The following is a 26,380-nucleotide window of genomic DNA, read 5'->3' on the forward strand; positions in this document are numbered from 1 at the left end:
TCTAGGAGGCACGGTGACTTCAGGCAGGACGTCTTAGATGGAATGCGAAGACGAGGGTTACCCTGAGTGCAGCTCAGGCTAGGGCAACGCGTAAGACTTCCACGCCGTGTGGGACGTGCCAGAACGGTGTTCGTGAACGTGTGCGAGGGCTGAGGAAATGAAGCTGCTCCAAAAGAGAGGGCAGTGCGTTTCCCTACACCCGGCATGCACAGAGGGGCTGTAACGGGCTCCGGGTCTGGACGTTGCTTAGCTGACCCAGGTGAGCCTGGGGTACTCAAGTGTTCCTGCGGGAATAGGGTGCCCAGGCTAGCGTCCTAGGTGTCCAGAAAACTGTGCTGCCGTTCAAGGAACGCAGAGCAGAGGCCAGCGCCTCATGGAAACTGCTGCACGCCTCTGCTTCTGCACGGCAAATCAGGGCCTTACTTCCAGGCATGTGTTCATGCTGGGTGTGCCGGTAGCGATATAGCAGGGTAACATGCTGACTTTCTCCTCGAGCAGAGTGACTTCACGTACGAGGGCCTCGAAGTACTCCAAGCACAGTGTTCTCTCATGGCAGCTCACACAAGGACCATGAGAAGTTTTCTGTGCACTTCGGACTCACCAGCAAAGTTCTCCTGAGGCAGTTCGAGGACTCTGGAAATGTAGCTCTCCTCAAGGAACGTACAGTGTGTTGCCCATCACTGGGCACGCACAGAGGGCCTCCGAGGGATGCACCAATGGGCCTCGAAGTTGCTCAGCCGGCCCACAGGTGTCTGGAGGTGCTCAGTGAACTTGCAGGGAAAACGAGGCCTACCCGAGAGGCCTAGGAGTCCTCAGACGTGTACTTCCTTTAAAGTAAAGCATATAAGGGACTAAGAACTCATGGAAACAGCTGCATGCCTCCCTTTCTGCACGGCTACTAAGGGCCTAACCTGGAGGCAAGTTTTCACGTTGAGATTCCCTTTAGCTCTAGAGCTTGTCAGGCTGACCACCACCGCGGCCATGGAAGCCCCTGGTTTAGACAGAGCAAACTCATTTTCTCCCCAGAAGCATTCTTACAGTGTTTACAGGCCTGTCAAGAGGAGGGAATGGCAGGCACTTTCAATGCAGCGTGAACGCTTCCTTCAAAACGGGAAAGCAAGGCTAGTTCCAGCAGGTCCCCTTTTCCAGGGGCACACTCAGCATGCACCCCTGTGGCTTCTAAGAAGTCCGAGGAGACACAGGTTACCCTGTGTTTCCTTCCCTGACTCAACTTCTCGAAGTAGGGTGTTCTGCATCATGCGAACTGCCTCAACCAAGGAACGCCGTAAGCTGCTCCTCTGGGATGGCTATTCGAAAGCCTGCAGTGCCACAGGAAGAACAGGACTTCAACTGCAGTAAGAACGCAAGCTGACTTCCTCTAGGAGGCACGGTGACTTCAGGCAGGACGTCTTAGGTGGAATGCGAAGACGAGGGTTACCCTGAGTGCAGCTCAGGCTAGGGCAACGCGTAAGACTTCCACGCCGTGTGGGACGTGCCAGAACGCTGTTCGTGAACGTGTGCGAGGGCTGAGGAAATGAAGCTGCTCCAAAAGAGAGGGCAGTGCGTTTCCCTACACCCGGCATGCACAGAGGGGCTGTAACGGGCTCCGGGTCTGGACGTTGCTTAGCTGACCCAGGTGAGCCTGGGGTACTCAAGTGTTCCTGCGGGAATAGGGTGCCCAGGCTAGCGTCCTAGGTGTCCAGAAAACTGTGCTGCCGTTCAAGGAACGCAGAGCAGAGGCCAGCGCCTCATGGAAACTGCTGCACGCCTCTGCCTCTGCACGGCAAATCAGGGCCTTACTTCCAGGCATGTGTTCATGCTGGGTGTGCCGGTAGCGATATAGCAGGGTAAGATGCTGACTTTCTCCTCGAGCAGAGTGACTTCACGTACGAGGGCCTCGAAGTGCTCCAAGCACAGTGTTCTCTCATGGCAGCTCACACAAGGACCATGAGAAATTTTCTGTGCACTTCGGACTCACCAGCAATGTTGTCCTGAGGCCGTTCGAGGACTCTGGAAATGTAGCTCTCCTCAAGGAACGTACAGTGTGTTGCCCATCACTGGGCACGCACAGAGGGCCTCCGAGGGATGCACCAATGGGCCTCGAAATTGCTCAGCCGGCCCACAGGGGTCTGGAGGTACTCAGTGAACTTGCAGGAAAACGAGGTCTACCCGAGAGGCCTAGGAGTCCTCAGACGTGTACTTCCTTTAAAGTAAAGCATATAAGGGACAAAGAACTCATGGAAATAGCTGCATGCCTCCCTTTCTGCACGGCTACTAAGGGCCTAACCTGGAGGCAACTTTTCACGTTGAGATTCCCTTTAGCTCTAGAGCTTGTCAGGCTGACCACCACCGCGGCCATGGAAGCCCCTGGTTTAGACAGAGCAAACTCATTTTCTCCCCAGAAGCATTCTTACAGTGTTTACAGGCCTGTCAAGAGGAGGGAATGGCAGGCACTTTCAATGCAGCGTGAACGCTGCCTTCAAAATGGGAAAGCAAGGCTAGTTCCAACAGGTCCCCTTTTCCAGGGGCACACTCAGCATGCACCCCTGTGGCTTCTAAGAAGTCCGAGGAGACACAGGTTACCCTGTGTTTCCTTCCCTGACTCAACTTCTCGAAGTAGGGTGTTCTGCATCATGCGAACTGCCTCAACCAAGGAACGCCGTAAGCTGCTCCTCTGGGCCTGTGGCTATTCGAAAGCCTGCAGTGCCACAGGAAGAACAGGACTTCAACTGCAGTAAGAACGCAAGCTGACTTCCTCTAGGAGGCACGGTGACTTCAGGCAGGACGTCTTAGGTGGAATGCGAAGACGAGGGTTACCCTGAGTGCAGCTCAGGCTAGGGCAACGCGTAAGACTTCCACGCCGTGTGGGACGTGCCAGAACGCTGTTCGTGAACGTGTGCGAGGGCTGAGGAAATGAAGCTGCTCCAAAAGAGAGGGCAGTGCGTTTCCCTACACCCGGCATGCACAGAGGGGCTGTAACGGGCTCCGGGTCTGGACGTTGCTTAGCTGACCCAGGTGAGCCTGGGGTACTCAAGTGTTCCTGCGGGAATAGGGTGCCCAGGCTAGCGTCCTAGGTGTCCAGAAAACTGTGCTGCCGTTCAAGGAACGCAGAGCAGAGGCCAGCGCCTCATGGAAACTGCTGCACGCCTCTGCTTCTGCACGGCAAATCAGGGCCTTACTTCCAGGCATGTGTTCATGCTGGGTGTGCCGGTAGCGATATAGCAGGGTAAGATGCTGACTTTCTCCTCGAGCAGAGTGACTTCACGTACGAGGGCCTCGAAGTGCTCCAAGCACAGTGTTCTCTCATGGCAGCTCACACAAGGACCATAAGAAGTTTTCTGTGCACTTCGGACGCACCAGCAATGTTGTCCTGAGGCCGTTCGAGGACTCTGGAAATGTAGCTCTCCTCAAGGAACGTACAGTGTGTTGCCCATCACTGGGCACGCACAGAGGGCCTCCGAGGGATGCACCAATGGGCCTCGAAATTGCTCAGCCGGCCCACAGGGGTCTGGAGGTACTCAGTGAACTTGCAGGAAAACGAGGTCTACCCGAGAGGCCTAGGAGTCCTCAGAAGTGTACTTCCTTTAAAGTAAAGCATATAAGGGACAAAGAACTCATGGAAATAGCTGCATGCCTCCCTTTCTGCACGGCTACTAAGGGCCTAACCTGGAGGCAACTTTTCACGTTGAGATTCCCTTTAGCTCTAGAGCTTGTCAGGCTGACCACCACCGCGGCCATGGAAGCCCCTGGTTTAGACAGAGCAAACTCATTTTCTCCCCAGAAGCATTCTTACAGTGTTTACAGGCCTGTCAAGAGGAGGGAATGGCAGGCACTTTCAATGCAGCGTGAACGCTGCCTTCAAAATGGGAAAGCAAGGCTAGTTCCAACAGGTCCCCTTTTCCAGGGGCACACTCAGCATGCACCCCTGTGGCTTCTAAGAAGTCCGAGGAGACACAGGTTACCCTGTGTTTCCTTCCCTGACTCAACTTCTCGAAGTAGGGTGTTCTGCATCATGCGAACTGCCTCAACCAAGGAACGCCGTAAGCTGCTCCTCTGGGCCTGTGGCTATTCGAAAGCCTGCAGTGCCACAGGAAGAACAGGACTTCAACTGCAGTAAGAACGCAAGCTGACTTCCTCTAGGAGGCACGGTGACTTCAGGCAGGACGTCTTAGGTGGAATGCGAAGACGAGGGTTACCCTGAGTGCAGCTCAGGCTAGGGCAACGCGTAAGACTTCAACGCCGTGTGGGACGTGCCAGAACGCTGTTCGTGAACGTGTGCGAGGGCTGAGGAAATGAAGCTGCTCCAAAAGAGAGGGCAGTGCGTTTCCCTACACCCGGCATGCACAGAGGGGCTGTAACGGGCTCCCGGTCTGGACGTTGCTTAGCTGACCCAGGTGAGCCTGGGGTACTCAAGTGTTCCTGCGGGAATAGGGTGCCCAGGCTAGCGTCCTAGGTGTCCAGAAAACTGTGCTGCCGTTCAAGGAACGCAGAGCAGAGGCCAGCGCCTCATGGAAACTGCTGCACGCCTCTGCTTCTGCACGGCAAATCAGGGCCTTACTTCCAGGCATGTGTTCATGCTGGGTGTGCCGGTAGCGATATAGCAGGGTAAGATGCTGACTTTCTCCTCGAGCAGAGTGACTTCACGTACGAGGGCCTCGAAGTGCTCCAAGCACAGTGTTCTCTCATGGCAGCTCACACAAGGACCATAAGAAGTTTTCTGTGCACTTCGGACGCACCAGCAATGTTGTCCTGAGGCCGTTCCAGGACTCTGGAAATGTAGCTCTCCTCAAGGAACGTACAGTGTGTTGCCCATCACTGGGCACGCACAGAGGGCCTCCGAGGGATGCACCAATGGTCCTCGAAATTGCTCAGCCGGCCCACAGGGGTCTGGAGGTACTCAGTGAACTTGCAGGAAAACGAGGTCTACCCGAGAGGCCTAGGAGTCCTCAGAAGTGTACTTCCTTTAAAGTAAAGCATATAAGGGACAAAGAACTCATGGAAATAGCTGCATGCCTCCCTTTCTGCACGGCTACTAAGGGCCTAACCTGGAGGCAACTTTTCACGTTGAGATTCCCTTTAGCTCTAGAGCTTGTCAGGCTGACCACCACCGCGGCCATGGAAGCCCCTGGTTTAGACAGAGCAAACTCATTTTCTCCCCAGAAGCATTCTTACAGTGTTTACAGGCCTGTCAAGAGGAGGGAATGGCAGGCACTTTCAATGCAGCGTGAACGCTGCCTTCAAAATGGGAAAGCAAGGCTAGTTCCAACAGGTCCCCTTTTCCAGGGGCACACTCAGCATGCACCCCTGTGGCTTCTAAGAAGTCCGAGGAGACACAGGTTACCCTGTGTTTCCTTCCCTGACTCAACTTCTCGAAGTAGGGTGTTCTGCATCATGCGAACTGCCTCAACCAAGGAACGCCGTAAGCTGCTCCTCTGGGCCTGTGGCTATTCGAAAGCCTGCAGTGCCACAGGAAGAACAGGACTTCAACTGCAGTAAGAACGCAAGCTGACTTCCTCTAGGAGGCACGGTGACTTCAGGCAGGACGTCTTAGATGGAATGCGAAGACGAGGGTTACCCTGAGTGCAGCTCAGGCTAGGGCAACGCGTAAGACTTGCACGCCGTGTGGGACGTGCCAGAACGGTGTTCGTGAACGTGTGCGAGGGCTGAGGAAATGAAGCTGCTCCAAAAGAGAGGGCAGTGCGTTTCCCTACACCCGGCATGCACAGAGGGGCTGTAACGGGCTCCGGGTCTGGACGTTGCTTAGCTGACCCAGGTGAGCCTGGGGTACTCAAGTGTTCGTGCGGGAATAGGGTGCCCAGGCTAGCGTCCTAGGTGTCCAGAAAACTGTGCTGCCGTTTAAGGAACGCAGAGCAGAGGCCAGCGCCTCATGGAAACTGCTGCACGCCTCTGCTTCTGCACGGCAAATCAGGGCCTTACTTCCAGGCATGTGTTCATGCTGGGTGTGCCGGTAGCGATATAGCAGGGTAAGATGCTGACTTTCTCCTCGAGCAGAGTGACTTCACGTACGTGGGCCTCGAAGTACTCCAAGCACAGTGTTCTTGAATGGCAGCTCACACAAGGACCATGAGAAGTTTTCTGTGCACTTCGGACTCACCAGCAAAGTTGTCCTGAGGCCGTTCGAGGACTCTGGAAATGTAGCTCTCCTCAAGGAACGTACAGTGTGTTGCCCATCACTGGGCACGCACAGAGGGCCTCCGAGGGATGCGCCAATGGGCCTCGAAGTTGCTCAGCCGGCCCACAGGGGTCTGGAGGTACTCAGTGAACTTGCAGGGAAAACGAGGCCTACCTGAGAGGCCTAGGAGTCCTCAGACGTGTACTTCCTTTAAAGTAAAGCATATAAGGGACTAAGAACTCATGGAAACAGCTGCATGCCTCCCTTTCTGCACGACTACTAAGGGCCTAACCTGGAGGCAAGTTTTCACGTTGAGATTCCCTTTAGCTCTAGAGCTTGTCAGGCTGACCACCACCGCGGCCATGGAAGCCCCTGGTTTAGACAGAGCAAACTCATTTTCTCCCCAGAAGCATTCTTACAGTGTTTACAGGCCTGTCAAGAGGAGGGAATGGCAGGCAGTTTCAATGCAGCGTGAACGCTTCCTTCAAAACGGGAAAGCAAGGCTAGTTCCAGCAGGTCCCCTTTTCCAGGGGCACACTCAGCATGCACCCCTGTGGCTTCTAACAAGTCCGAGGAGACACAGGTTACCCTGTGTTTCCTTCCCTGACTCAACTTCTCGAAAGGGTGTTCTGCATCATGCGAACTGCCTCAACCAAGGAACGCCGTAAGCTGCTCCTCGGGGCCTGTGGCTATTCGAAAGCCTGCAGTGCCACAGGAAGAACAGGACTTCAACTGCAGTAAGAACGCAAGCTGACTTCCTCTAGGAGGCACGGTGACTTCAGGCAGGACGTCTTAGGTGGAATGCGAAGACGAGGGTTACCCTGAGTGCAGCTCAGGCTAGGGCAACGCGTAAGACTTGCACGCCGTGTGGGACGTGCCAGAACGGTGTTCGTGAACGTGTGCGAGGGCTGAGGAAATGAAGCTGCTCCAAAAGAGAGGGCAGTGCGTTTCCCTACACCCGGCATGCACAGAGGGGCTGTAACGGGCTCCGGGTCTGGACGTTGCTTAGCTGACCCAGGTGAGCCTGGGGTACTCAAGTGTTCGTGCGGGAATAGGGTGCCCAGGCTAGCGTCCTAGGAGTCCAGAAAACTGTGCTGCCGTTCAAGGAACGCAGAGCAGAGGGCAGCGCCTCATGGAAACTGCTGCACGCCTCTGCTTCTGCACGGCAAATCAGGGCCTTACTTCCTGGCATGTGTTCATGCTGGGTGTGCCGGTAGCGATATAGCAGGGTAAGATGCTGACTTTCTCCTCCAGCAGAGTGACTTCACGTACGAGGGCCTCGAAGTGCTCCAAGCACAGTGTTCTCTCATGGCAGCTCACACAAGGACCATGAGAAGTTTTCTGTGCACTTCGGACTCACCAGCAATGTTGTCCTGAGGCCGTTCGAGGACTCTGGAAATGTAGCTCTCCTCAAGGAACGTACAGTGTGTTGCCCATCACTGGGCACGCACAGAGGGCCTCCGAGGGATGCACCAATGGGCCTCGAAATTGCTCAGCCGGCCCACAGGGGTCTGGAGGTACTCAGTGAACTTGCAGGAAAACGAGGTCTACCCGAGAGGCCTAGGAGTCCTCAGACGTGTACTTCCTTTAAAGTAAAGCATATAAGGGACTAAGAACTCATGGAAACAGCTGCATGCCTCCCTTTCTGCACGGCTACTAAGGGCCTAACCTGGAGGCAAGTTTTCACGTTGAGATTCCCTTTAGCTCTAGAGCTTGTCAGGCTGACCACCACCGCGGCCATGGAAGCCCCTGGTTTAGACAGAGCAAACTCATTTTCTCCCCAGAAGCATTCTTACAGTGTTTACAGGCCTGTCAAGAGGAGGGAATGGCAGGCACTTTCAATGCAGCGTGAACGCTGCCTTCAAAACGGAAAGCAAGGCTAGTTCCAGCAGGTCCCCTTTTCCAGGGGCACACTCAGCATGCACCCCTGTGGCTTCTAACAAGTCCGAGGAGACACAGGTTACCCTGTGTTTCCTTCCCTGACTCAACTTCTCGAAGTAGGGTGTTCTGCATCATGCGAACTGCCTCAACCAAGGAACGCCGTAAGCTGCTCCTCTGGGCCTGTGGCTATTCGAAAGCCTGCAGTGCCACAGGAAGAACAGGACTTCAACTGCAGTAAGAACGCAAGCTGACTTCCTCTAGGAGGCACGGTGACTTCAGGCAGGACGTCTTAGGTGGAATGCGAAGACGAGGGTTACCCTGAGTGCAGCTCAGGCTAGGGCAACGCGTAAGACTTCCACGCCGTGTGGGACGTGCCAGAACGCTGTTCGTGAACGTGTGCGAGGGCTGAGGAAATGAAGCTGCTCCAAAAGAGAGGGCAGTGCGTTTCCCTACACCCGGCATGCACAGAGGGGCTGTAACGGGCTCCGGGTCTGGACGTTGCTTAGCTGACCCAGGTGAGCCTGGGGTACTCAAGTGTTCCTGCGGGAATAGGGTGCCCAGGCTAGCGTCCTAGGTGTCCAGAAAACTGTGCTGCCGTTCAAGGAACGCAGAGCAGAGGCCAGCGCCTCATGGAAACTGCTGCACGCCTCTGCTTCTGCACGGCAAATCAGGGCCTTACTTCCAGGCATGTGTTCATGCTGGGTGTGCCGGTAGCGATATAGCAGGGTAAGATGCTGACTTTCTCCTCGAGCAGAGTGACTTCACGTACGAGGGCCTCGAAGTGCTCCAAGCACAGTGTTCTCTCATGGCAGCTCACACAAGGACCATAAGAAGTTTTCTGTGCACTTCGGACGCACCAGCAATGTTGTCCTGAGGCCGTTCGAGGACTCTGGAAATGTAGCTCTCCTCAAGGAACGTACAGTGTGTTGCCCATCACTGGGCACGCACAGAGGGCCTCCGAGGGATGCACCAATGGGCCTCGAAATTGCTCAGCCGGCCCACAGGGGTCTGGAGGTACTCAGTGAACTTGCAGGAAAACGAGGTCTACCCGAGAGGCCTAGGAGTCCTCAGAAGTGTACTTCCTTTAAAGTAAAGCATATAAGGGACAAAGAACTCATGGAAATAGCTGCATGCCTCCCTTTCTGCACGGCTACTAAGGGCCTAACCTGGAGGCAACTTTTCACGTTGAGATTCCCTTTAGCTCTAGAGCTTGTCAGGCTGACCACCACCGCGGCCATGGAAGCCCCTGGTTTAGACAGAGCAAACTCATTTTCTCCCCAGAAGCATTCTTACAGTGTTTACAGGCCTGTCAAGAGGAGGGAATGGCAGGCACTTTCAATGCAGCGTGAACGCTGCCTTCAAAATGGGAAAGCAAGGCTAGTTCCAACAGGTCCCCTTTTCCAGGGGCACACTCAGCATGCACCCCTGTGGCTTCTAAGAAGTCCGAGGAGACACAGGTTACCCTGTGTTTCCTTCCCTGACTCAACTTCTCGAAGTAGGGTGTTCTGCATCATGCGAACTGCCTCAACCAAGGAACGCCGTAAGCTGCTCCTCTGGGCCTGTGGCTATTCGAAAGCCTGCAGTGCCACAGGAAGAACAGGACTTCAACTGCAGTAAGAACGCAAGCTGACTTCCTCTAGGAGGCACGGTGACTTCAGGCAGGACGTCTTAGGTGGAATGCGAAGACGAGGGTTACCCTGAGTGCAGCTCAGGCTAGGGCAACGCGTAAGACTTCAACGCCGTGTGGGACGTGCCAGAACGCTGTTCGTGAACGTGTGCGAGGGCTGAGGAAATGAAGCTGCTCCAAAAGAGAGGGCAGTGCGTTTCCCTACACCCGGCATGCACAGAGGGGCTGTAACGGGCTCCCGGTCTGGACGTTGCTTAGCTGACCCAGGTGAGCCTGGGGTACTCAAGTGTTCCTGCGGGAATAGGGTGCCCAGGCTAGCGTCCTAGGTGTCCAGAAAACTGTGCTGCCGTTCAAGGAACGCAGAGCAGAGGCCAGCGCCTCATGGAAACTGCTGCACGCCTCTGCTTCTGCACGGCAAATCAGGGCCTTACTTCCAGGCATGTGTTCATGCTGGGTGTGCCGGTAGCGATATAGCAGGGTAAGATGCTGACTTTCTCCTCGAGCAGAGTGACTTCACGTACGAGGGCCTCGAAGTGCTCCAAGCACAGTGTTCTCTCATGGCAGCTCACACAAGGACCATAAGAAGTTTTCTGTGCACTTCGGACGCACCAGCAATGTTGTCCTGAGGCCGTTCCAGGACTCTGGAAATGTAGCTCTCCTCAAGGAACGTACAGTGTGTTGCCCATCACTGGGCACGCACAGAGGGCCTCCGAGGGATGCACCAATGGTCCTCGAAATTGCTCAGCCGGCCCACAGGGGTCTGGAGGTACTCAGTGAACTTGCAGGAAAACGAGGTCTACCCGAGAGGCCTAGGAGTCCTCAGAAGTGTACTTCCTTTAAAGTAAAGCATATAAGGGACAAAGAACTCATGGAAATAGCTGCATGCCTCCCTTTCTGCACGGCTACTAAGGGCCTAACCTGGAGGCAACTTTTCACGTTGAGATTCCCTTTAGCTCTAGAGCTTGTCAGGCTGACCACCACCGCGGCCATGGAAGCCCCTGGTTTAGACAGAGCAAACTCATTTTCTCCCCAGAAGCATTCTTACAGTGTTTACAGGCCTGTCAAGAGGAGGGAATGGCAGGCACTTTCAATGCAGCGTGAACGCTGCCTTCAAAATGGGAAAGCAAGGCTAGTTCCAACAGGTCCCCTTTTCCAGGGGCACACTCAGCATGCACCCCTGTGGCTTCTAAGAAGTCCGAGGAGACACAGGTTACCCTGTGTTTCCTTCCCTGACTCAACTTCTCGAAGTAGGGTGTTCTGCATCATGCGAACTGCCTCAACCAAGGAACGCCGTAAGCTGCTCCTCTGGGCCTGTGGCTATTCGAAAGCCTGCAGTGCCACAGGAAGAACAGGACTTCAACTGCAGTAAGAACGCAAGCTGACTTCCTCTAGGAGGCACGGTGACTTCAGGCAGGACGTCTTAGATGGAATGCGAAGACGAGGGTTACCCTGAGTGCAGCTCAGGCTAGGGCAACGCGTAAGACTTGCACGCCGTGTGGGACGTGCCAGAACGGTGTTCGTGAACGTGTGCGAGGGCTGAGGAAATGAAGCTGCTCCAAAAGAGAGGGCAGTGCGTTTCCCTACACCCGGCATGCACAGAGGGGCTGTAACGGGCTCCGGGTCTGGACGTTGCTTAGCTGACCCAGGTGAGCCTGGGGTACTCAAGTGTTCGTGCGGGAATAGGGTGCCCAGGCTAGCGTCCTAGGTGTCCAGAAAACTGTGCTGCCGTTTAAGGAACGCAGAGCAGAGGCCAGCGCCTCATGGAAACTGCTGCACGCCTCTGCTTCTGCACGGCAAATCAGGGCCTTACTTCCAGGCATGTGTTCATGCTGGGTGTGCCGGTAGCGATATAGCAGGGTAAGATGCTGACTTTCTCCTCGAGCAGAGTGACTTCACGTACGTGGGCCTCGAAGTACTCCAAGCACAGTGTTCTTGAATGGCAGCTCACACAAGGACCATGAGAAGTTTTCTGTGCACTTCGGACTCACCAGCAAAGTTGTCCTGAGGCCGTTCGAGGACTCTGGAAATGTAGCTCTCCTCAAGGAACGTACAGTGTGTTGCCCATCACTGGGCACGCACAGAGGGCCTCCGAGGGATGCGCCAATGGGCCTCGAAGTTGCTCAGCCGGCCCACAGGGGTCTGGAGGTACTCAGTGAACTTGCAGGGAAAACGAGGCCTACCTGAGAGGCCTAGGAGTCCTCAGACGTGTACTTCCTTTAAAGTAAAGCATATAAGGGACTAAGAACTCATGGAAACAGCTGCATGCCTCCCTTTCTGCACGACTACTAAGGGCCTAACCTGGAGGCAAGTTTTCACGTTGAGATTCCCTTTAGCTCTAGAGCTTGTCAGGCTGACCACCACCGCGGCCATGGAAGCCCCTGGTTTAGACAGAGCAAACTCATTTTCTCCCCAGAAGCATTCTTACAGTGTTTACAGGCCTGTCAAGAGGAGGGAATGGCAGGCAGTTTCAATGCAGCGTGAACGCTTCCTTCAAAACGGGAAAGCAAGGCTAGTTCCAGCAGGTCCCCTTTTCCAGGGGCACACTCAGCATGCACCCCTGTGGCTTCTAACAAGTCCGAGGAGACACAGGTTACCCTGTGTTTCCTTCCCTGACTCAACTTCTCGAAAGGGTGTTCTGCATCATGCGAACTGCCTCAACCAAGGAACGCCGTAAGCTGCTCCTCGGGGCCTGTGGCTATTCGAAAGCCTGCAGTGCCACAGGAAGAACAGGACTTCAACTGCAGTAAGAACGCAAGCTGACTTCCTCTAGGAGGCACGGTGACTTCAGGCAGGACGTCTTAGGTGGAATGCGAAGACGAGGGTTACCCTGAGTGCAGCTCAGGCTAGGGCAACGCGTAAGACTTGCACGCCGTGTGGGACGTGCCAGAACGGTGTTCGTGAACGTGTGCGAGGGCTGAGGAAATGAAGCTGCTCCAAAAGAGAGGGCAGTGCGTTTCCCTACACCCGGCATGCACAGAGGGGCTGTAACGGGCTCCGGGTCTGGACGTTGCTTAGCTGACCCAGGTGAGCCTGGGGTACTCAAGTGTTCGTGCGGGAATAGGGTGCCCAGGCTAGCGTCCTAGGAGTCCAGAAAACTGTGCTGCCGTTCAAGGAACGCAGAGCAGAGGGCAGCGCCTCATGGAAACTGCTGCACGCCTCTGCTTCTGCACGGCAAATCAGGGCCTTACTTCCTGGCATGTGTTCATGCTGGGTGTGCCGGTAGCGATATAGCAGGGTAAGATGCTGACTTTCTCCTCCAGCAGAGTGACTTCACGTACGAGGGCCTCGAAGTGCTCCAAGCACAGTGTTCTCTCATGGCAGCTCACACAAGGACCATGAGAAGTTTTCTGTGCACTTCGGACTCACCAGCAATGTTGTCCTGAGGCCGTTCGAGGACTCTGGAAATGTAGCTCTCCTCAAGGAACGTACAGTGTGTTGCCCATCACTGGGCACGCACAGAGGGCCTCCGAGGGATGCACCAATGGGCCTCGAAATTGCTCAGCCGGCCCACAGGGGTCTGGAGGTACTCAGTGAACTTGCAGGAAAACGAGGTCTACCCGAGAGGCCTAGGAGTCCTCAGACGTGTACTTCCTTTAAAGTAAAGCATATAAGGGACTAAGAACTCATGGAAACAGCTGCATGCCTCCCTTTCTGCACGGCTACTAAGGGCCTAACCTGGAGGCAAGTTTTCACGTTGAGATTCCCTTTAGCTCTAGAGCTTGTCAGGCTGACCACCACCGCGGCCATGGAAGCCCCTGGTTTAGACAGAGCAAACTCATTTTCTCCCCAGAAGCATTCTTACAGTGTTTACAGGCCTGTCAAGAGGAGGGAATGGCAGGCACTTTCAATGCAGCGTGAACGCTGCCTTCAAAACGGAAAGCAAGGCTAGTTCCAGCAGGTCCCCTTTTCCAGGGGCACACTCAGCATGCACCCCTGTGGCTTCTAACAAGTCCGAGGAGACACAGGTTACCCTGTGTTTCCTTCCCTGACTCAACTTCTCGAAGTAGGGTGTTCTGCATCATGCGAACTGCCTCAACCAAGGAACGCCGTAAGCTGCTCCTCTGGGCCTGTGGCTATTCGAAAGCCTGCAGTGCCACAGGAAGAACAGGACTTCAACTGCAGTAAGAACGCAAGCTGACTTCCTCTAGGAGGCACGGTGACTTCAGGCAGGACGTCTTAGATGGAATGCGAAGACGAGGGTTACCCTGAGTGCAGCTCAGGTTAGGGCAACGCGTAAGACTTCCACGCCGTGTGGGACGTGCCAGAACGCTGTTCGTGAACGTGTGCGAGGGCTGAGGAAATGAAGCTGCTCCAAAAGAGAGGGCAGTGCGTTTCCCTACACCCGGCATGCACAGAGGGGCTGTAACGGGCTCCGGGTCTGGACGTTGCTTAGCTGACCCAGGTGAGCCTGGGGTACTCAAGTGTTCTTGCGGGAATAAGGTGCCCAGGCTAGCGTCCTAGGTGTCCAGAAAACTGTGCTGCCGTTCAAGGAACGCAGAGCAGAGGCCAGCGCCTCATGGAAACTGCTGCACGCCTCTGCTTCTGCACGGCAAATCAGGGCCTTACTTCCAGGCATGTGTTCATGCTGGGTGTGCCGGTAGCGATATAGCAGGGTAAGATGCTGACTTTCTCCTCGAGCAGAGTGACTTCAGGTACGAGGGCCTCGAAGTGCTCCAAGCACAGTGTTCTCTCATGGCAGCTCACACAAGGACCATAAGAAGTTTTCTGTGCACTTCGGACGCACCAGCAATGTTGTCCTGAGGCCGTTCCAGGACTCTGGAAATGTAGCTCTCCTCAAGGAACGTACAGTGTGTTGCCCATCACTGGGCACGCACAGAGGGCCTCCGAGGGATGCACCAATGGGCCTCGAAATTGCTCAGCCGGCCCACAGGGGTCTGGAGGTACTCAGTGAACTTGCAGGAAAACGAGGTCTACCCGAGAGGCCTAGGAGTCCTCAGACGTGTACTTCCTTTAAAGTAAAGCATATAAGGGACAAAGAACTCATGGAAATAGCTGCATGCCTCCCTTTCTGCACGGCTACTAAGGGCCTAACCTGGAGGCAACTTTTCACGTTGAGATTCCCTTTAGCTCTAGAGCTTGTCAGGCTGACCACCACCGCGGCCATGGAAGCCCCTGGTTTAGACAGAGCAAACTCATTTTCTCCCCAGAAGCATTCTTACAGTGTTTACAGGCCTGTCAAGAGGAGGGAATGGCAGGCAGTTTCAATGCAGCGTGAACGCTGCCTTCAAAATGGGAAAGCAAGGCTAGTTCCAACAGGTCCCCTTTTCCAGGGGCACACTCAGCATGCACCCCTGTGGCTTCTAAGAAGTCCGAGGAGACACAGGTTACCCTGTGTTTCCTTCCCTGACTCAACTTCTCGAAGTAGGGTGTTCTGCATCATGCGAACTGCCTCAACCAAGGAACGCCGTAAGCTGCTCCTCTGGGCCTGTGGCTATTCGAAAGCCTGCAGTGCCACAGGAAGAACAGGACTTCAACTGCAGTAAGAACGCAAGCTGACTTCCTCTAGGAGGCACGGTGACTTCAGGCAGGACGTCTTAGGTGGAATGCGAAGACGAGGGTTACCCTGAGTGCAGCTCAGGCTAGGGCAACGCGTAAGACTTCAACGCCGTGTGGGACGTGCCAGAACGCTGTTCGTGAACGTGTGCGAGGGCTGAGGAAATGAAGCTGCTCCAAAAGAGAGGGCAGTGCGTTTCCCTACACCCGGCATGCACAGAGGGGCTGTAACGGGCTCCGGGTCTGGACGTTGCTTAGCTGACCCAGGTGAGCCTGGGGTACTCAAGTGTTCCTGCGGGAATAGGGTGCCCAGGCTAGCGTCCTAGGTGTCCAGAAAACTGTGCTGCCGTTCAAGGAACGCAGAGCAGAGGCCAGCGCCTCATGGAAACTGCTGCACGCCTCTGCTTCTGCACGGCAAATCAGGGCCTTACTTCCAGGCATGTGTTCATGCTGGGTGTGCCGGTAGCGATATAGCAGGGTAAGATGCTGACTTTCTCCTCGAGCAGAGTGACTTCACGTACGAGGGCCTCGAAGTACTCCAAGCACAGTGTTCTCTCATGGCAGCTCACACAAGGACCATGAGAAGTTTTCTGTGCACTTCGGACTCACCAGCAAAGTTGTCCTGAGGCCGTTCGAGGACTCTGGAAATGTAGCTCTCCTCAAGGAACGTACAGTGTGTTGCCCATCACTGGGCACGCACAGAGGGCCTCCGAGGGATGCACCAATGGGCCTCGAAGTTGCTCAGCCGGCCCACAGGGGTCTGGAGGTACTCAGTGAACTTGCAGGGAAAACGAGGCCTACCCGAGAGGCCTAGGAGTCCTCAGACGTGTACTTCCTTTAAAGTAAAGCATATAAGGGACTAAGAACTCATGGAAAGAGCTGCATGCCTCCCTTTCTGCACGGCTACTAAGGGCCTAACCTGGAGGCAAGTTTTCACGTTGAGATTCCCTTTAGCTCTAGAGCTTGTCAGGCTGACCACCACCGCGGCCATGGAAGCCCCTGGTTTAGACAGAGCAAACTCATTTTCTCCCCAGAAGCATTCTTACAGTGTTTACAGGCCTGTCAAGAGGAGGGAATGGCAGGCAGTTTCAATGCAGCGTGAACGCTTCCTTCAAAACGGGAAAGCAAGGCTAGTTCCAGCAGGTCCCCTTTTCCAGGGGCACACTCAGCATGCACCCCTGTGGCTTCTAACAAGTCCGAGGAGACACAGGTTACCCTGTGTTTCCTTCCCTGACTCAACTTCTCGAAGTAGGGTGTTCTGCATCATGCGAACTGCCTCAACCAAGGAACGCCGTAAGCTGCTCCTCTGGGCCTGTGGCTATTCGAAAGCCTGCAGTGCCACAGGAAGAACAGGACTTCAACTGCAGTAAGAACGCAAGCTGACTTCCTCTAGGAGGCACGGTGACTTCAGGCAGGACGTCTTAGGTGGAATGCGAAGACGAGGGTTACCCTGAGTGCAGCTCAGGCTAGGGCAACGCGTAAGACTTCAACGCCGTGTGGGACGTGCCAGAACGCTGTTCGTGAACGTGTGCGAGGGCTGAGGAAATGAAGCTGCTCCAAAAGAGAGGGCAGTGCGTTTCCCTACACCCGGCATGCACAGAGGGGCTGTAACGGGCTCCGGGTCTGGACGTTGCTTAGCTGACCCAGGTGAGCCTGGGGTACTCAAGTGTTCCTGCGGGAATAGGGTGCCCAGGCTAGCGTCCTAGGTGTCCAGAAAACTGTGCTGCCGTTCAAGGAACGCAGAGCAGAGGCCAGCGCCTCATGGAAACTGCTGCACGCCTCTGCTTCTGCACGGCAAATCAGGGCCTTACTTCCAGGCATGTGTTCATGCTGGGTGTGCCGGTAGCGATATAGCAGGGTAAGATGCTGACTTTCTCCTCGAGCAGAGTGACTTCACGTACGAGGGCCTCGAAGTACTCCAAGCACAGTGTTCTCTCATGGCAGCTCACACAAGGACCATGAGAAGTTTTCTGTGCACTTCGGACTCACCAGCAAAGTTGTCCTGAGGCCGTTCGAGGACTCTGGAAATGTAGCTCTCCTCAAGGAACGTACAGTGTGTTGCCCATCACTGGGCACGCACAGAGGGCCTCCGAGGGATGCACCAATGGGCCTCGAAGTTGCTCAGCCGGCCCACAGGGGTCTGGAGGTACTCAGTGAACTTGCAGGGAAAACGAGGCCTACCCGAGAGGCCTAGGAGTCCTCAGACGTGTACTTCCTTTAAAGTAAAGCATATAAGGGACTAAGAACTCATGGAAAGAGCTGCATGCCTCCCTTTCTGCACGGCTACTAAGGGCCTAACCTGGAGGCAAGTTTTCACGTTGAGATTCCCTTTAGCTCTAGAGCTTGTCAGGCTGACCACCACCGCGGCCATGGAAGCCCCTGGTTTAGACAGAGCAAACTCATTTTCTCCCCAGAAGCATTCTTACAGTGTTTACAGGCCTGTCAAGAGGAGGGAATGGCAGGCAGTTTCAATGCAGCGTGAACGCTTCCTTCAAAACGGGAAAGCAAGGCTAGTTCCAGCAGGTCCCCTTTTCCAGGGGCACACTCAGCATGCACCCCTGTGGCTTCTAACAAGTCCGAGGAGACACAGGTTACCCTGTGTTTCCTTCCCTGACTCAACTTCTCGAAGTAGGGTGTTCTGCATCATGCGAACTGCCTCAACCAAGGAACGCCGTAAGCTGCTCCTCTGGGCCTGTGGCTATTCGAAAGCCTGCAGTGCCACAGGAAGAACAGGACTTCAACTGCAGTAAGAACGCAAGCTGACTTCCTCTAGGAGGCACGGTGACTTCAGGCAGGACGTCTTAGGTGGAATGCGAAGACGAGGGTTACCCTGAGTGCAGCTCAGGCTAGGGCAACGCGTAAGACTTCCACGCCGTGTGGGACGTGCCAGAACGGTGTTCGTGAACGTGTGCGAGGGCTGAGGAAATGAAGCTGCTCCAAAAGAGAGGGCAGTGCGTTTCCCTACACCCGGCATGCACAGAGGGGCTGTAACGGGCTCCGGGTCTGGACGTTGCTTAGCTGACCCAGGTGAGCCTCGGGTACTCAAGTGTTCCTGCGGGAATAGGGTGCCCAGGCTAGCGTCCTAGGTGTCCAGAAAACTGTGCTGCCGTTCAAGGAACGCAGAGCAGAGGCCAGCGCCTCATGGAAACTGCTGCACGCCTCTGCTTCTGCACGGGAAATCAGGGCCTTACTTCCAGGCATGTGTTCATGCTGGGTGTGCCGGTAGCGATATAGCAGGGTAAGATGCTGACTTTCTCCTCGAGCAGAGTGACTTCACGTACGAGGGCCTCGAAGTGCTCCAAGCACAGTGTTCTCTCATGGCAGCTCACACAAGGACCATGAGAAGTTTTCTGTGCACTTCGGACGCACCAGCAATGTTGTCCTGAGGCCGTTCCAGGACTCTGGAAATGTAGCTCTCCTCAAGGAACGTACAGTGTGTTGCCCATCACTGGGCACGCACAGAGGGCCTCCGAGGGATGCACCAATGGGCCTCGAAATTGCTCAGCCGGCCCACAGGGGTCTGGAGGTACTCAGTGAACTTGCAGGAAAACGAGGTCTACCCGAGAGGCCTAGGAGTCCTCAGACGTGTACTTCCTTTAAAGTAAAGCATATAAGGGACAAAGAACTCATGGAAATAGCTGCATGCCTCCCTTTCTGCACGGCTACTAAGGGCCTAACCTGGAGGCAACTTTTCACGTTGAGATTCCCTTTAGCTCTAGAGCTTGTCAGGCTGACCACCACCGCGGCCATGGAAGCCCCTGGTTTAGACAGAGCAAACTCATTTTCTCCCCAGAAGCATTCTTACAGTGTTTACAGGCCTGTCAAGAGGAGGGAATGGCAGGCACTTTCAATGCAGCGTGAACGCTGCCTTCAAAATGGGAAAGCAAGGCTAGTTCCAACAGGTCCCCTTTTCCAGGGGCACACTCAGCATGCACCCCTGTGGCTTCTAAGAAGTCCGAGGAGACACAGGTTACCCTGTGTTTCCTTCCCTGACTCAACTTCTCGAAGTAGGGTGTTCTGCATCATGCGAACTGCCTCAACCAAGGAACGCCGTAAGCTGCTCCTCTGGGCCTGTGGCTCTTCGAAAGCCTGCAGTGCCACAGGAAGAACAGGACTTCAACTGCAGTAAGAACGCAAGCTGACTTCCTCTAGGAGGCACGGAGACTTCAGGCAGGACGTCTTAGATGGAATGCGAAGACGAGGGTTACCCTGAGTGCAGCTCAGGCTAGGGCAACGCGTAAGACTTCAACGCCGTGTGGGACGTGCCAGAACGCTGTTCGTGAACGTGTGCGAGGGCTGAGGAAATGAAGCTGCTCCAAAAGAGAGGGCAGTGCGTTTCCCTACACCCGGCATGCACAGAGGGGCTGTAACGGGCTCCGGGTCTGGACGTTGCTTAGCTGACCCAGGTGAGCCTGGGGTACTCAAGTGTTCCTGCGGGAATAGGGTGCCCAGGCTAGCGTCCTAGGTGTCCAGAAAACTGTGCTGCCGTTCAAGGAACGCAGAGCAGAGGCCAGCGCCTCATGGAAACTGCTGCACGCCTCTGCTTCTGCACGGCAAATCAGGGCCTTACTTCCAGGCATGTGTTCATGCTGGGTGTGCCGGTAGCGATATAGCAGGGTAAGATGCTGACTTTCTCCTCGAGCAGAGTGACTTCACGTACGAGGGCCTCGAAGTACTCCAAGCACAGTGTTCTCTCATGGCAGCTCACACAAGGACCATGAGAAGTTTTCTGTGCACTTCGGACTCACCAGCAATGTTGTCCTGAGGCCGTTCGAGGACTCTGGAAATGTAGCTCTCCTCAAGGATCCTACAGTGTGTTGCCCATCCCTGGGCACGCACAGAGGGCCTCCGAGGGATGCACCAATGGGCCTCGAAGTTGCTCAACCGGCCCACAGGGGTCTGGAAGTGCTCAGTGAACTTGCAGGAAAACGAGGCCTACCCGAGAGGCCTAGGAGTCCTCAGACGTGTACTTCCTTTAAAGTAAAGCATATAAGGGACAAAGAACTCATGGAAATAGCTGCATGCCTCCCTTTCTGCACGGCTACTAAGGGCCTAACCTGGAGGCAACTTTTCACGTTGAGATTCCCTTTAGCTCTAGAGCTTGTCAGGCTGACCACCACCGCGGCCATGGAAGCCCCTGGTTTAGACAGAGCAAACTCATTTTCTCCCCAGAAGCATTCTTACAGTGTTTACAGGCCTGTCAAGAGGAGGGAATGGCAGGCACTTTCAATGCAGCGTGAACGCTACCTTCCAAATGGGAAAGCAAGGCTAGTTCCAACAGGTCCCCTTTTCCAGGGGCACACTCAGCATGCACCCCTGTGGCTTCTAAGAAGTCCGAGGAGACACAGGTTACCCTGTGTTTCCTTCCCTGACTCAACTTCTCGAAGTAGGGTGTTCTGCATCATGCGAACTGCCTCAACCAAGGAACGCCGTAAGCTGCTCCTCTGGGCCTGTGGCTATTCGAAAGCCTGCAGTGCCACAGGAAGAACAGGACTTCAACTGCAGTAAGAACGCAAGCTGACTTCCTCTAGGAGGCACGGTGACTTCAGGCAGGACGTCTTAGATGGAATGCGAAGACGAGGGTTACCCTGAGTGCAGCTCAGGCTAGGGCAACGCGTAAGACTTGCACGCCGTGTGGGACGTGCCAGAACGGTGTTCGTGAACGTGTGCGAGGGCTGAGGAAATGAAGCTGCTCCAAAAGAGAGGGCAGTGCGTTTCCCTACACCCGGCATGCACAGAGGGACTGTAACGGGCTCCGGGTCTGGACGTTGCTTAGCTGACCCAGGTGAGCCTGGGGTACTCAAGTGTTCCTGCGGGAATAGGGTGCCCAGGCTAGCGTCCTAGGTGTCCAGAAAACTGTGCTGCCGTTTAAGGAACGCAGAGCAGAGGCCAGCGCCTCATGGAAACTGCTGCACGCCTCTGCTTCTGCACGGCAAATCAGGGCCTTACTTCCAGGCATGTGTTCATGCTGGGTGTGCCGGTAGCGATATAGCAGGGTAAGATGCTGACTTTCTCCTCGAGCAGAGTGACTTCACGTACGAGGGCCTCGAAGTACTCCAAGCACAGTGTTCTCTCATGGCAGCTCACACAAGGACCATGAGAAGTTTTCTGTGCACTTCGGACTCACCAGCAAAGTTGTCCTGAGGCCGTTCGAGGACTCTGGAAATGTAGCTCTCCTCAAGGAACGTACAGTGTGTTGCCCATCACTGGGCACGCACAGAGGGCCTCCGAGGGATGCACCAATGGGCCTCGAAGTTGCTCAATCGGCCCACAGGGGTCTGGAGGTGCTCAGTGAACTTGCAGGAAAACGAGGCCTACCCGAGAGGCCTAGGAGTCCTCAGACGTGTACTTCCTTTAAAGTAAAGCATATAAGGGCCTAAGAACTCATGGAGACAGCTGCATGCCTCCCTTTCTGCCCGGCTACTAAGGGCCTATCCTGGAGGCAAGTTTTCACGTTGAGATTCCCTTTAGCTCTAGGGCTTGTCAGGCTGACCACCACCGCGGCCATGGAAGCCCCTGGTTTAGACAGAGCAAACTCATTTTCTCCCCAGAAGCATTCTTACAGTGTTTACAGGCCTGTCAAGAGGAGGGAATGGCAGGCACTTTCAATGCAGCGTGAACGCTGCCTTCAAAACGGGAAAGCAAGGCTAGTTCCAGCAGGTCCCCTTTTCCAGGGGCACACTGAGCATGCACCCCTGTGGCTTCTAAGAAGTCCGAGGAGACACAGGTTACCCTGTGTTTCCTTCCCTGACTCAACTTCTCGAAGTAGGGTGTTCTGCATCATGCGAACTGCCTCAACCAAGGAACGCCGTAAGCTGCTCCTCTGGGCCTGTGGCTATTCGAAAGCCTGCAGTGCCACAGGAAGAACAGGACTTCAACTGCAGTAAGAACGCAAGCTGACTTCCTCTAGGAGGCACGGTGACTTCAGGCAGGACGTCTTAGATGGAATGCGAAGACGAGGGTTACCCTGAGTGCAGCTCAGGCTAGGGCAACGCGTAAGACTTGCACGCCGTGTGGGACGTGCCAGAACGCTGTTCGTGAACGTGTGCGAGGGCTGAGGAAATGAAGCTGCTCCAAAAGAGAGGGCAGTGCGTTTCCCTACACCCGGCATGCACAGAGGGGCTGTAACGGGCTCCGGGTCTGGACGTTGCTTAGCTGACCCAGGTGAGCCTGGGGTACTCAAGTGTTCCTGCGGGAATAGGGTGCCCAGGCTAGCGTCCTAGGTGTCCAGAAAACTGTGCTGCCGTTTAAGGAACGCAGAGCAGAGGCCAGCGCCTCATGGAAACTGCTGCACGCCTCTGCTTCTGCACGGCAAATCAGGGCCTTACTTCCAGGCATGTGTTCATGCTGGGTGTGCCGGTAGCGATATAGCAGGGTAAGATGCTGACTTTCTCCTCGAGCAGAGTGACTTCACGTACGAGGGCCTCGAAGTACTCCAAGCACAGTGTTCTCTCATGGCAGCTCACACAAGGACCATGAGAAGTTTTCTGTGCACTTCGGACTCACCAGCAAAGTTGTCCTGAGGCCGTTCGAGGACTCTGGAAATGTAGCTCTCCTCAAGGAACGTACAGTGTGTTGCCCATCACTGGGCACGCACAGAGGGCCTCCGAGGGATGCACCAATGGGCCTCGAAGTTGCTCAATCGGCCCACAGGGGTCTGGAGGTGCTCAGTGAACTTGCAGGAAAACGAGGCCTACCCGAGAGGCCTAGGAGTCCTCAGACGTGTACTTCCTTTAAAGTAAAGCATATAAGGGCCTAAGAACTCATGGAGACAGCTGCATGCCTCCCTTTCTGCCCGGCTACTAAGGGCCTATCCTGGAGGCAAGTTTTCACGTTGAGATTCCCTTTAGCTCTAGGGCTTGTCAGGGTGACCACCACCGCGGCCATGGAAGCCCCTGGTTTAGACAGAGCAAACTCATTTTCTCCCCAGAAGCATTCTTACAGTGTTTACAGGCCTGTCAAGAGGAGGGAATGGCAGGCACTTTCAATGCAGCGTGAACGCTGCCTTCAAAACGGGAAAGCAAGGCTAGTTCCAGCAGGTCCCCTTTTCCAGGGGCACACTCAGCATGCACCCCTGTGGCTTCTAACAAGTCCGAGGAGACACAGGTTACCCTGTGTTTCCTTCCCTGACTCAACTTCTCGAAGTAGGGTGTTCTGCATCATGCGAACTGCCTCAACCAAGGAACGCCGTAAGCTGCTCCTCTGGGCCTGTGGCTCTTTGAAAGCCTGCAGTGCCACAGGAAGAACAGGACTTCAACTGCAGTAAGAACGCAAGCTGACTTCCTCTAGGAGGCACGGAGACTTCAGGCAGGACGTCTTAGATGGAATGCGAAGACGAGGGTTACCCTGAGTGCAGCTCAGGCTAGGGCAACGCGTAAGACTTCAACGCCGTGTGGGACGTGCCAGAACGCTGTTCGTGAACGTGTGCGAGGGCTGAGGAAATGAAGCTGCTCCAAAAGAGAGGGCAGTGCGTTTCCCTACACCCGGCATGCACAGAGGGGCTGTAACGGGCTCCGGGTCTGGACGTTGCTTAGCTGACCCAGGTGAGCCTGGGGTACTCAAGTGTTCCTGCGGGAATAGGGTGCCCAGGCTAGCGTCCTAGGTGTCCAGAAAACTGTGCTGCCGTTCAAGGAACGCAGAGCAGAGGCCAGCGCCTCATGGAAACTGCTGCACGCCTCTGCTTCTGCACGGCAAATCAGGGCCTTACTTCCAGGCATGTGTTCATGCTGGGTGTGCCGGTAGCGATATAGCAGGGTAAGATGCTGACTTTCTCCTCGAGCAGAGTGACTTCACGTACGAGGGCCTCGAAGTACTCCAAGCACAGTGTTCTCTCATGGCAGCTCACACAAGGACCATGAGAAGTTTTCTGTGCACTTCGGACTCACCAGCAATATTGTCCTGAGGCCGTTCGAGGACTCTGGAAATGTAGCTCTCCTCAAGGATCGTACAGTGTGTTGCCCATCCCTGGGCACGCACAGAGGGCCTCCGAGGGATGCACCAATGGGCCTCGAAGTTGCTCAACCGGCCCACAGGGGTCTGGAAGTGCTCAGTGAACTTGCAGGAAAACGAGGCCTACCCGAGAGGCCTAGGAGTCCTCAGACGTGTACTTCCTTTAAAATAAAGCATATAAGGGACTAAGAACTCATGGAAACAGCTGCATGCCTCCCTTTCTGCCCGGCTACTAAGGGCCTAACCTGGAGGCAAGTTTTCACGTTGAGATTCCCTTTAGCTCTAGAGCTTGTCAGGCTGACCACCACCGCGGCCATGGAAGCCCCTGGTTTAGACAGAGCAAACTCATTTTCTCCCCAGAAGCATTCTTACAGTGTTTACAGGCCTGTCAAGAGGAGGGAATGGCAGGCACTTTCAATGCAGCGTGAACGCTGCCTTCAAAACGGGAAAGCAAGGCTAGTTCCAGCAGGTCCCCTTTTCCAGGGGCACACTCAGCATGCACCCCTGTGGCTTCTAACAAGTCCGAGGAGACACAGGTTACCCTGTGTTTCCTTCCCTGACTCAACTTCTCGAAGTAGGGTGTTCTGCATCATGCGAACTGCCTCAACCAAGGAACGCCGTAAGCTGCACCTCTGGGCCTGTGGCTATTCGAAAGCCTGCAGTGCCACAGGAAGAACAGGACTTCAACTGCAGTAAGAACGCAAGCTGACTTCCTCTAGGAGGCACGGTGACTTCAGGCAGGACGTCTTAGGTGGAATGCGAAGACGAGGGTTACCCTGAGTGCAGCTCAGGCTAGGGCAACGCGTAAGACTTCCACGCCGTGTGGGACGTGCCAGAACGCTGTTCGTGAACGTGTGCGAGGGCTGAGGAAATGAAGCTGCTCCAAAAGAGAGGGCAGTGCGTTTCCCTACACCCGGCATGCACAGAGGGGCTGTAACGGGCTCCGGGTCTGGACGTTGCTTAGCTGACCCAGGTGAGCCTGGGGTACTCAAGTGTTCCTGCGGGAATAGGGTGCCCAGGCTAGCGTCCTAGGTGTCCAGAAAACTGTGCTGCCGTTCAAGGAACGCAGAGCAGAGGCCAGCGCCTCATGGAAACTGCTGCACGCCTCTGCCTCTGCACGGCAAATCAGGGCCTTACTTCCAGGCATGTGTTCATGCTGGGTGTGCCGGTAGCGATATAGCAGGGTAAGATGCTGACTTTCTCCTCGAGCAGAGTGACTTCACGTACGAGGGCCTCGAAGTGCTCCAAGCACAGTGTTCTCTCATGGCAGCTCACACAAGGACCATGAGAAGTTTTCTGTGCACTTCGGACGCACCAGCAATGTTGTCCTGAGGCCGTTCGAGGACCTTGGAAATGTAGCTCTCCTCAAGGAACGTACAGTGTGTTGCCCATCACTGGGCACGCACAGAGGGCCTCCGAGGGATGCACCAATGGGCCTCGAAATTGCTCAGCCGGCCCACAGGGGTCTGGAGGTACTCAGTGAACTTGCAGGAAAACGAGGTCTACCCGAGAGGCCTAGGAGTCCTCAGACGTGTACTTCCTTTAAAGTAAAGCATATAAGGGACAAAGAACTCATGGAAATAGCTGCATGCCTCCCTTTCTGCACGGCTACTAAGGGCCTAACCTGGAGGCAAGTTTTCACGTTGAGATTCCCTTTAGCTCTAGAGCTTGTCAGGCTGACCACCACCGCGGCCATGGAAGCCCCTGGTTTAGACAGAGCAAACTCATTTTCTCCCCAGAAGCATTCTTACAGTGTTTACAGGCCTGTCAAGAGGAGGGAATGGCAGGCACTTTCAATGCAGCGTGAACGCTGCCTTCAAAATGGGAAAGCAAGGCTAGTTCCAACAGGTCCCCTTTTCCAGGGGCACACTCAGCATGCACCCCTGTGGCTTCTAAGAAGTCCGAGGAGACACAGGTTACCCTGTGTTTCCTTCCCTGACTCAACTTCTCGAAGTAGGGTGTTCTGCATCATGCGAACTGCCTCAACCAAGGAACGCCGTAAGCTGCTCCTCTGGGCCTGTGGCTATTCGAAAGCCTGCAGTGCCACAGGAAGAACAGGACTTCAACTGCAGTAAGAACGCAAGCTGACTTCCTCTAGGAGGCACGGTGACTTCAGGCAGGACGTCTTAGGTGGAATGCGAAGACGAGGGTTACCCTGAGTGCAGCTCAGGCTAGGGCAACCCGTAAGACTTCAACGCCGTGTGGGACGTGCCAGAACGCTGTTCGTGAACGTGTGCGAGGGCTGAGGAAATGAAGCTGCTCCAAAAGAGAGGGCA

The sequence above is a fragment of the Delphinapterus leucas genome, chromosome 12 (assembly GCF_059928025.1).
Source record: "Delphinapterus leucas isolate spDelLeu-1000000601 "Yukka" chromosome 12, BTC_Dleu_Yukka2, whole genome shotgun sequence".
Lineage (NCBI taxonomy): Eukaryota > Metazoa > Chordata > Mammalia > Artiodactyla > Monodontidae > Delphinapterus > Delphinapterus leucas.